Source organism: Malaclemys terrapin, chromosome 4 (assembly GCF_027887155.1).
Source record: "Malaclemys terrapin pileata isolate rMalTer1 chromosome 4, rMalTer1.hap1, whole genome shotgun sequence".
Taxonomy (NCBI): domain Eukaryota; kingdom Metazoa; phylum Chordata; order Testudines; family Emydidae; genus Malaclemys; species Malaclemys terrapin.
This window is the reverse complement of record NC_071508.1, coordinates 112428068-112440326: the sequence shown is the minus strand read 5'-3', so window position 1 is coordinate 112440326 and position 12259 is coordinate 112428068. Positions and strand designations below refer to the sequence as shown.

At 45.7% G+C, this 12259-nt stretch overlaps 1 protein-coding gene and 1 long non-coding RNA gene across 3 annotated transcripts in view; one reads left to right on the top strand and one right to left on the bottom strand.

The window, feature by feature from the left end:
- Window positions 1-8184, bottom strand: part of LOC128836975 (uncharacterized) — a 44411-nt gene extending 36227 nt beyond the window's left edge. For both annotated transcript variants that reach the window (XR_008444865.1, XR_008444866.1), the window contains exons 1-2: window positions 8091-8184; window positions 5424-5500 (exon numbers count right to left, since the gene is read on the bottom strand). This is a non-coding gene — a long non-coding RNA (uncharacterized LOC128836975). The remainder of the gene's footprint in view (window positions 1-5423; window positions 5501-8090) is intronic.
- Window positions 1-12259, top strand: part of ANGEL1 (angel homolog 1) — a 230098-nt gene that overhangs the window by 114992 nt on the left and 102847 nt on the right. The window lies entirely within an intron of this gene.

The following is a 12259-nucleotide window of genomic DNA, read 5'->3' as shown; positions in this document are numbered from 1 at the left end:
CTCCAGTCCTGGAATCTGATTGGCAGAATTCTGGGGTTTCTGATTGGTCCACAGCTTCTACAAAAACCCAGCACAAGACAGGAACAAGAAGTTGTCTATGCAACAGGGATTCACCTTGCACTCAACTGTGTGCATTGTGCTTCCCGCTCTCCTGGCTTGATGTCCTTGTATCCCAAACTGACCCGATTCTGGTTATCGATCTGTGGTTCTGCTTCTGATCTCCTGGTAACCTGACCCTGCCTGCCTCCTGACTCTCGGGTTGCCCTATGACCTGTCTCAGACTCTGACCTCCCAGTATCTGACCTGGCCTGACTCCTGCTTTGACTCCTAGGTCAGACCACCCATGTCATTTAGGCCCCAGGAGGGGTCCCAATGCCAGCAGAATGGACCTGGCTAACCCTTCAGGAGCACCACATGTACTCAAGTGGGCCTGTGTCATCCAGCTGATCTCAGAGAACCAGCTATTGCAGGAAAAAATCATGCAGTTGTGTGCCACAATCCACACACGGCTTATGCAGCCCTGTTCCCTGATACAACTGCTGGACTCTTTGATGGTAATTGCCAGCGATTCTGGGGTTTCATAAACCAGTGTTGCCTCTTGTTCATGATGCACCCTCAGACTTCTACTCAGTGGCGTAGCCAGGTTCTAAGAGCAGGGGGAGCAAATATTAAAAAGGTGCCCCCCTTGGCTCCTCCTCTGGCCACGCCCCCTTGGCTCCTCCTCCAGCTACTCCGCGCCCCCCCCCCTTGACTGGCTCCTCCAGCCGTGCCGCCCCCCCACCCCATGGCTCCTCCGGCCGCACTGCGGGCTGCCATGCTGCGCCCCCCCTTGCTCCTCCGGCCACGCTGCCCCCCATCCCATGGCTCCTCCGGCCGCGCTGCGGGCTGCCATGCTACGCCCCCCCTCGCTCCTCCGGCCGTGCCGCCCCCTCCCCATGGCTCCTCCAGCTGTGCTGCCCCCACCCCCATGGCTCCTCCGGCCGTGTCGTGCTGCCCCCGCAGCCCCCCCCATGGCTCCTCCAGCTGTTGTGCCCCCCTTGCCTGCAGGAACCCAGCGCCGGCCCGGCAGGCCAAGCTTCGGAGCGGAGCGTGGGCCCCGCCCGCTGGCACCATGGTAATCTCTAACTAAGGTGCCGCTTTTGGAAAATGTGCTGAGTGCCCCTGAACCCCCCCCAGCTACGCTACTGCATCTACTACTGATCATGCAAAGGTGACCCTGGCCATCAGCCTATTCTCTGGGGAAGCATTAAACTGGGCCTCCCCACTCTTGGAATGCGACAGCCCAGTTCTGTCGAACTGGGACCCATATCGGTATTATTTGACAACCCACACTGAACTACTCGAACTGCGGAGGCTGCCCTAAGGAAGCTCCAACAGGGGCAGGGCACTGTAGCTTCCTATGCTGCGCAATTCTGCCTCACAGTCAATACAGACTGGAATGAGGCAGCACAGGTGGGCCAATTACGATGGGGCCTCCAAGAAGAAATTAAAGACAAACTATGCTGGGTACAGATTCCCATGAGCCTGGATACCCTCATGAATCTTGTCATCTGTATGGACAACTGGTCACAGGAGTAAAGAGAGTTAAAAATGGGGTCTGTCAACTCTCCAATCCAGGTACTGTGATCTTTTCACCACTGCTTCCCACTGAGCCAATGCAGGTGGATGTGGGCCGTCAATGGCTCACTCCACAGAAAAGGAGAAACAAGGCCAACACCATCTCTGTTTCTACTCCAGTGAGTTGGGTCACTCCATCTCTGCCTGCCCTGTATGAACTTCAAGGAACCTGGGAAAAGAGCTCCCCCACACTTTGGTCTTGATGACACACAACCAGAGCCCCGCCCAAGGGCTCCCCATTTGCAGGTGCTGGGCCAGTTGCACATAACTGGGGCATCCCTGCAAAATCTCCTCCTACCAGCCCTCATTGACTTACATGCAGCTGACATCTTCATAGATGCAGCAGCAGCCCAAATCCGGCAGATACCTTTGCAATGCAAGGTCATTCCTGATCTCGTAGAGAGTCTTGGCAGTTCCCCTTTATCTTCAGGTCCAGTAACAGAGGAAAAAACTTCCCTGGAGGCTGTGATTCAGGGGTATTGAGAAGTGTTACAGTTTGATGTGATCTATTCTCCACACTTTCCCCAATCCTTGGTATCTCTTGGCTGACCCTCCACAACCCGGTCATTTGGTGGCAAGCACAGGAAATCTGTTTTCTATCAGAGTTTTGTCTCCAGACTGCGCCAGCATCCAAACCTTGAGAGACTCAGGTGGGATTGACCATCCAGGCAGAACCTTCTGTGATGGGTTGTAGCACAGAAACCCCCTTGGGAGCTGCCACCCGATGTGCCAAGACTACTTCTACCCCTGCCTTCCCTGCCAACTCGGGGCCCCAGCACCCTGTCCTGCCGAGCCAGACACTCCCGCCTGCTCCAACAAAGACCCAGGGTCTGAATTACTTGTCCCAAAGCTGCAGGTTTATCTGAAAGCAGCTCACAGAAGTGTTCCTGTCTTTAACACTCAGATGCCCAACTCCCAATGGGGGCTAAACCCAAATAAATACGTTTTACCCTGTATAAAGCTTATACAGGGTAAACTCATAAATTGTTCGCCCTCTATAACACTGATAGAGAGATATGCACAGTTGTTTGCTCCCCCACGTATTAATACATACTCTGGGTTAATTAATAAGTAAAAAGTGATTTTATTAAATACAGAAAGTAGGATTTAAGTGGTTCCAAGTAGTAACAGACAGAACAAAGTAAGTCACCAAGCAAAATAAAATAAAATGCGCAAGTCTATGTCTAATCTTACCCTCAGAGATGCTTCAGTAAGTTTTTTTCCTCAGACTGGACACCTTCCAGTCCTGGGCACAATTCTTTCCTCTGGTACAGCTCTTGTTCCAGATCAGGTGGTAGCTAGAGGATTCTTCATGATGGCTCCTCGCCTCCCTTTGTTCTGTTCCAGCCCTTTATATAGCTTTTGCATAAGGCGGGAATCCTTTGTCCTTCTCTGGGTTCCCACCCGCTCCTTCTCAATGGAAAGACACCAGGTTAAAGATGGATTCCAGTTCAGGTGACATGATCACATGTCACTGCAAGACTTCATTGCCCACTTGCCAGCACACACATATACAGGAAGACTTACAGGTAAACACAGCCATCTGCAGACAATTGTCCTGGTTAATGGGAGTCATCAAGATTCCAAACCACCATTAATGGCCCACACTTTGCATAATTACAATAGGTCCTCAGAGTTATATTTCATATTTCTAGTTTCAGATACAAGAGTGGTATATTTATACAAATAGGATGATCACACTCAGTAGATTATAAGCTTTGTAATGATACCTTACAAGAGACCTTTTGCATGAAGCATATTCCAGTTACATTATATTCACTCATTAGCATATTTTTATAAAACCATATAGACTGCAACGTCACACCTTCCATTTCAGTTACAGCCTGAGCTCCCTTTGAAATACCAAGACTACGCTGGTGTTTTAAAAAAGAAGAATGAGGAAACCCTATCTCCGCCTGGGACTATGACTTCCCAATAGAGCTGAAGCCTGGAGCCAAAATACCATTTGGACCAGTTTATGCCATGTCAGAACCTGAGCTGGCAGCAGTCTGAGAATACCTCCAGGAGAATTATCCACAAGTCAACCTTGCCAGCTGGAGCACCAGTCCTGTTTGTCAAATAGAAAGATGGCAATCTTCAACTCTGCATGGACTACCACTCATTGAATCAGATAACTATCAGGAATTGTTACCCACTATCCCTGATTCCCAAGCTGCTGCACTGTGTTGGAGCTGACCATATATTCACCAAGTTGGTCCTCTGGGGGGCGTACAACCTTGTACAAATCAGAGAAGGGGATGTGTGGAAAACAGCCTTCAGGACCTAGTATGGCCACTATGAATATCTGGTAATGCCTTTTGGGTTGAGGCCCGGCCACCTTCCAACATTTTATAAATTATGTGTTCAGAGACATATTGGACAAGTACATAGTAGTCTACCTAGATGACACATTGATCTTCTCTGACTATCCTGAACAGCGGTACTGCTCATGTCTGAATCATCCTGGAACACTTGTGGCAGCATGGCCTTTACACCACGCTTGAGAACTGTGCCTTTAATAGGCGTTCTTGGGTTTCACCTTATCCCCAAAAGGAATCCAGATAGACCCAAGTAAGGTCCAAGTGATCCAAGACTGGCAAACTCCCGCCACGGTATGTGACCTGCAATGCTTCTTGGGGTTTGCCAACTTCTACTGATGATTTATCCTGAATTTTTTTAAACAAACAGAGCCACTCACTGCTGTCCTCTGGAAAGATGCCCAATTCCATTGTCTTCCAAGGCCCAGCATGCATTCGATCACCTGAAATTTGCCTTTACTACAGCACCTATATTGGCTTACCCCAATGTCACACAAGCCTTCATCATAGAAGCTGGTGCCTCCAACATGGCAGTTGGGGCTGTCCTTTCCCAGCGACTTGGCTCCAAACAAGTGTTACACCTGTGTGCTTATGACTCCAGGAAGCTCACCCCTGCAGATCTAGACTATGAAATACTTGACAAGGAACTCTTGGTGATTAAAAAATTCCGTTTGCAAAATGGTGGCATTACCTGGAAGGAGCTCATCACCCAGTCCAGGTGTTCACCGACCACAAAAACCGGGAATATCTATTAGAGCGAAAGCCTTAAACCGATGGCAGCTTCGGTGGTTCTTAATTTTCCTCATGATCCTACTGCCCTGGATCCAAAAATGGCAAGGCGGATACCCTGTCCCTAAGATATGGTACCACCCCACAAGACCCCAGCCAGGAACCAACCCTCATTCTTAAATCCTGTAACTTTGTCACTGCAGCTCATCAGGATATATTCAGATTGATATGCTCCACCTCTGCCTCAGAAATTCTGCCACATGACTCCCATGAAGGGATCACATACATAAGAGACCATGTCTATATGCCCCGAGGACGCACAAGGGTCACAGTCCTACAACTATGCCATGATTTTCCCCTAGCAGATCACTTGGGGTATTTCAAGACCCAATGACTAATATTCTGTTCCTTTTGGTGTCCCTGGATACGCCCAATCTAGTCGTTCATTGCCTCCTGTGATGTTTCTGCCTGTGCCAACACCCCATGCCACAAACGCTGTGGTCTCCTCCAGCATTTGGATACCCCATCTCGACCCTGGGTGGCCATCACTGTAGACTTTAGTATAGAATTACCAGAGTCCAACAAATTTACACATTTTAATGGAAGTGGACCACTTTACCAAAATGGGCCACTTCTTCCATTGTACAGGCCTCCCCTCCTGTAGGAGTTTGCCTACAACAACGCAGATCATGCATCTACGGGTCAGAGTCCCTTTTTTTATCAATTAGGTGTACCACCCCTGATTCCATCCACAAGTACCTGCATCCTTGCCCAACTCAGCTGCCTCAGACCTGGTGCAGTGGACATGTCAGGCCCAGGAAGAAGTAAAGAAGCACCTGAAAAAGGCAAATGTGGAGTATAAGCAGCATGCAGGCCAGCAAGGCTCCACCTATTCAGTAGGACAAAAAGTATGGCTCTGCATGGAGCACCTTCACACAGACAGACCTGCTCGCAAGCTGGACTTCCTGTTTCTTGGCCCTTTTAAGACATTACAACAGGTTAATCCAATCACTTTTGAACTCCAACTACTCTGCTCTCTGAAGTTGCACCTGGTGTTTCATGTATCACTTTTGAAACCCTACACAGAAAACCCTTTCCCTTACTGGACCCAGCCACCTCCCCCTCCGGTACAAGTACAGGGTCATGAGGAATGTGTAGTTCATAAGATCTTGGACTCCAAACATAAATGTGACAGGCTCTGGTAACTTGTGGACTGGGAGGAATATGGTCCTAAGGAATACATCTGGAAGCCTGTGGAAAATGTACACGCTCCCACATTTGTGTGGCCATTCCATAAAAATCACCCCAAAAAGCTGGGTCACACACTGCCTGGAGAACACCCCTTTGAGAAGGGGTGCTGTCAGGACTGCACGTCTCAAACTCAGGTCTACAAGACTCTTTGGCCAACCTGCTAACAGTTGCTAGGGCAGAAGCTAAACCTTGACAGATGACTCCAGTTCTGGAACCTGACTGGCAGAATGCTGGGGGTCCTGATTGGATCACAGATTCTATATAAACCCAGTACAAGAATAGGAAGTTGTCTATGCAACTGGGATCCACCTTGCTCTGGACTGTGTGCCTTGTGCTTCCTGCTCCCGCTCCCATTGCTTGACATCCTGGTATCCTGACCTGGCCTAACTCTGGTTATCGATCTGTGGTTCTGTTCTCAAGTTTGTCTCCTGCTTCTGATCTCCTGGTAACCTGACCCTGCCTGCCTCCTGACACTTGACTCTTGGTTTGCCCTCTGGTCTCTCTTGGACTCTCACCTCCTGGTATCTGACCCAGCCCCGACTCCTGCTTTGGCCACTAGGTCCCGGTCGTGACACATATGGGTCACTGGTCACCCACATCCAAGATGCCCTCTGCAGAGAGCAGAAAAACTACACACTGAATTTCATCCCCTCCCCTCCAGATTTCAGCATATTCATTAATTAAGACATCTTAGAGGTGTTGTAAGACGATAGTCATCACTTGTGATTCAGGACCATGTCACAGTGACTGATAAAAGATGCCTGGGAGCACCAAGGGCTGCTGCTGAAATAAACTGTTAACACCACCTTTGAAGAGGGAAACCTACAATCCACCCTAAACCATGCCATAATTCAGCCAATTCTGAAGAAGCTTTCTCTAGGCCTATCAGATCTTACGAACCACTTGGTGTCAACCTTCCTGTATATAAGCAAAATAACAGAGAAACATATGAAGAACTGCTTCCAAACAGACCTATCCATCACCAAAAATCTGGACACTCCTCAGTAGACTTAAGTGCACAAAGTTAAGCATGGGCTTAAGTGTTTTGGGGAATTGTGGACTTAGAGAGGTACTTCTACTCTAAGTTCTGATTAAATAACTATTTCTTGAGGTAGTTTCCTTTTAAATAGCCCTGGCCAGAATTATTAATATTTATTAGTTATATTACAGAGTTTTCCAGAGGCCTGAGTCAGAATTGGGGTGCATTATACTAGGCACTGTACAAATGTATATGGAAAGATAGTCCTGGCCCCAAAGAGGTTACAACCTAAGAAACAGAGAAATCAGCTAGGTTATATAATTAGTCAATCTAATTTAGAATGTCATGACTTTAGGGCAGGGAACATGTTTTTGTCTATGACTTGTACAGCGCCAAGCACAATAATGACACTAAATAAAGAAGTAATAGTTCTGCATAGGCAAATGAAGATTAGAGAGGAAGCTAGTAGGTCATAGCTGCACCTGCTGCTGGTAAGTTTCCTATCACAGCCAGTCTGGGAGGCAGAGGCGTGATGCTTGCCCTTCATGTGTGCTTTCCAGATTCCTGTCATCTAAAGTTGCAGCCACTTAGCCATCACTCTCAGTGGCATGTGTCACAGGGACAGTGGAGATAAAACTGAAGTGTGTTCACTGGAGCTTGCAATAACACAGCAGCAGTAATAACATCTGAAAAAACTGCATCCCAGAATCAAAATAATATGGAGATGAATCAATTTCAAATGGCCACTCAGTGTCTGACTTAGAGTCTTTCCAAATCAGCAGTCACAATTGCCATAATCAGGTACAATAAAATATAAAAGAAGCAGAAGAAATCCCTCTTGTCTTGCTTTCTGTCTCTATTGCACACACACAGATAGTCATCTCACACACAGAGAGAAACAGATATATGCAGATTACATAGATACAGGGATACAGTATATCTGTACCCAGAGACACATGCACTGAAATATTTACCCACAGTTGTGTGTGAACAGAGAAATACTAATACATACATGCACAGATGCATGACTCATTCATGCACAGAGACACATAAGTACATACATACACAGACTCATATTCATTCACACATGTACAGTCTCTCTCTCAGCACTGACACCTACATAAACACACAGATCCATACAGACACAAACACATCAATGCTAAGACACTCATAAACACACACAAAGAGATACTCACACACATACAGTTACTTTGAAACCTCTTGTGAATTTCCAGCTTGCAGTTCTATTTTTCTCTCCTTGTTTCCTAAGAACCCAGCCGCAACTTCATGGCTGCAGCTGTCACTAACTCATATTCCCAGGGAGTCATGTGAGGGGCACAAGTCCTAGCTGTCAAGGAGCAGCAAGCCAGGGGCTTTGCTGTTTTGACAACCTCTTTCGAACTCAGATTGTGCACAGTCAAAGGTACTGGGACTTTCAGGGCTTTTATTATGGGGTAGAGGTTTTGGGCAGGTGGAAGTTGTGCTTCCTACAGCCAAAGAAGTAGATATTGGTATTAAAGTATGAAAAATCTGAATCCCAAATAACTAGGGTGTCTAAAGTGAGGCTCCAAAATCCATATTTATGCCTCTAAATAGAAGTAGCTTCACTTTCAAAGTGCTGAACACCCACAGCTACCATTGGCTTAGGGAGGGCTACGAAAGGTTAATATACCTGTTATATGATGGGGGTCATTATTCACTGACTCCAGTGGCTACTGTAAAAATGATCAGAAAATTTACTCTATAAAAATGCTCCTGTGTTCCTGTCTTACTCAACACACAGTAACTGTTCCATGTGTGTCTCCAAGTCACACTTGCTGCCTTTACTGACCCAAACAACTGCTAACTCTGAAGTAAGGTGTTGAGTCCTATATATCCACCTTTCCGTGATTTTGCTTGGGATTGATGTCAGGCTAACCAGCCTAGTATTTCAGTTCATTCCATGTGCCCTTTTTAAATATTGGCACAACGTTTGATTTTTTCCAATTCTCTGGAACTTCCCAGTGTTCCAAGATTTGTTAAAAATCAACATTAGTGATTCAGAGAGCTCCTTGGTCAATTCTTTTAATACTCCTGGGTGCAAGCTGTTCTGCTGATAAATAACCACCATTCCTGAAAGTACCCATGGTAAATAAACATTTTTACTCAAATGATTAGGCCATGTTGGCTCCAAATATGTCATTATCTGTGCTCCTCATGATTTGCATCCCAGCACCTGCTGATCTTATCACATAAATTATCGCAGACACACCAAAAATTATCCTATCTAACGTGTCTATTGCCAGACACCTTATGGTACATCTACACTGCAAAGAAATACCTGCAGCATCAAATCTCAGAGCCCTGGTCAATTGACTTGGTTTCGGACTGCATGGATAAAAATAGCAGTGTAGATGTAGAGGAAGACCAAAGACAGGGTAGGCCCACTGCTTAGTGAAGAGGGAGAAACAGTAACAGGAAACTTGGAAATGGCAGAGATGCTTAATGACTTCTTTGTTTCGGTCTTCACGGAGAAGTCTGAAGGAATGCCTAACATAGTGAATACTAATGGGAAGGGGGTAGGTTTAGAGGATAAAATAAAAAAAGAACAAGTTAAAAATCACTTAGAAAAGTTAGATGCCTGCAAGTCACCCGGGCCTGATGAAATGCATCCTAGAATACTCAAGGAGCTAATAGAGGAGGTATCTGAGCCTCTAGCTATTATCTTTGGAAAGTCATGGGAGACGGGAGAGATTCCAGAAGACTGGAAAAGGGCAAATATAGTGCCCATCTATAAAAAGGGAAATAAAAACAACCCAGGTAACTACAGACCAGTTAGTTTAACTTCTGTGCCAGGGAAGATAATGGAGCAAGTAATTAAGGAAATCATCTGCAAACACTTGGAAGGTGGTAAGGTGCTAGGGAACAGCCAGCATGGATTTGTGAAGAACAAATCATGTCAAACCAATCTGATAGCTTTCTTTGATAGGATAACGAGCCTTGTGGATAAGGGTGAAGCGGTGGATGTGGTATACCTAGACTTTAGTAAGGCATTTGATACGGTCTCGCATGATATTCTTATCGATAAACTAGGCAAATACAATTTAGATGGGGCTACTATGAGATGGGTGCACAACTGGCTGGATAACCGTACTCAGAGAGTTGTTATTAATGGTTCCCAATCCTGCTGGAAAGGCGTAACGAGTGGGGTACCGCAGGGGTCTGTTTTGGGACCGGCTCTGTTCAATATCTTCATCAACGACTTAGATATTGGCATAGAAAGTACGCTTATTAAGTTTGTGGATGATACCAAACTGGGAGGGATTGCAACTACTTTGGAGGACAGGGTCATAATTCAAAATGATCTGGACAAATTGGAGAAATGGTCTGAGTTAAACAGGATGAAGTTTAACAAAGACAAATGCAAAGTGCTCCACTTAGGAAGGAAAAATCAATTTCACACATACAGAATGGGAAAAGACTGTCTAGGAAGGAGTATGGCAGAAAGGGATCTAGGGGTTATAGTGGACCACAAGTTAAATATGAGTCAACAGTGTGATGCTGTTGCAAAAAAAGCAAACATGATTCTGGGATGTATTAACAGGTGTGTGGTGAGCAAGACACGAGAAGTCATTCTTCCGCTCTACTCTGCTCTGGTTAGGCCTCAGCTGGAGTATTGTGTCCAGTTCTGGGCGCCGCATTTTAAAAAAGATGTGGAGAAATTGGAAAGGGTCCAAAGAAGAGCAACAAGAATGATTAAAGGTCTTGAGAACATGACCTATGAAGGAAGGCTGAAAGAATTGGGTTTGTTTAGTTTGGAAAAGAGAAGACTGAGAAGGGACATGATAGCAGTTTTCAGGTATCTAAAAGGGTGTCATAAGGAGGAGGGAGAGAACTTGTTCACCTTAGCCTCTAAGGATAGAACCAGAAACAATGGGTTTAAACTGCAGCAAGGGAGGTCTAGGTTGGACATTAGGAAAAAGTTCCTAACTGTCAGGGTGGTTAAACACTGGAACAAATTGCCTAGGGAGGTTGTGGAATCTCCGTCTCTGGAGATATTTAAGATTAGGTTAGATAAATGTCTATCAGGGATGGTCTAGACAGTATTTGGTCCTGCCATGCGGGCAGGGGACTGGACTCGATGACCTCTCGAGGTCCCTTCCAGTCCTATAATCTATGAATCTATGAATCTATGTTCCTGCTCGGGTTGGAGCCTGGGCTCCAAGACCCATCCCCCTCACTGGCTTTCAGAGCCAGGGCTCCAGCTCAAGCGGGAATGTTTAGCCCCACAGTCTGAGCTCCGCAAGCCCAAGTCAGCTGAATCAGGCTCTGACACTTAGCACCCTGGGTTTTTCTTTGCAGTGTAGACATACCCTTAGTGACTGTCTGGACATCGTTTATAACCATTTAGAGCCATATTCTGTAGCCCTGGCTCATGTGAATGAGACTCTGTAGCTCCTGACTTTATTGGGACTACTCATGTGAATAAGGGCTGCAGGCCCTTTATCAGCATTCACTGCATATCCCCATATCACTGTTAAGTTCTCATGTCATGACTCCTACAACAGATCAGTACGTTAAAGGGGACACTGATGTAATTCGTTCAAATTTCAGGTATAGTTAAAAAGGACAGGGCCAGGAACAAGAATGGGGAAGGGTTACAAAATAGAAAGGTTTACATGAATTGACATTTCAATAATAACACATTCTTATTTTGGATTTAAACTCCCCTCTGGTAAACTGGAAACCCAAACCCAATAGCCATAGACTAGTGATTGAGAAACACAAAGGGGAACAGATCATTATGGTTTCACTGTCATAGGATGAGTGAAATGCAAAGAGGAATCAAAGATCATAAATTGTAAAAAGGAAATTAGATTTGAAATATTCTTTCAGTTTTAGTAATCTTGAGTGTTAGTGACACAGGGAAGGACTTTTTAAAAAATGTGATTATTAGGTTGATAGTGTAGTTAGATAGAAACTCACAATTTTGGCAATTATAAAATAAAAAACAAAAGACAATAGCTACCATTTTTGTGACTCCTACTCAAAAACTATACCCAACTCTCTTTCCACTTCCTCGTGGTTTTGGAGCAACAACTAACTAACAAGAAAACTGCCCAAATTCTTGCTGACATTATTGAAGAGATAGATGCTCACAACAAGGAAGTAAACAAAAAGAAAGTCATGCTGACCTCTGTTGTATCAGAAACACTAGTGGGGAAATGGCTCCTTTCAGTGGAACTGGAGTGAGAGGGCCCATGTTCCCTGGAGGGACAGTAATTGACAAGACATCAGGGGCTCAGGAAACATGGAGTCAGGTTGGAAGCAAGTAGCCATGTGGCTGGAGCAATCCACAGGGTTTAATAAAGTTCATTGGTTAACC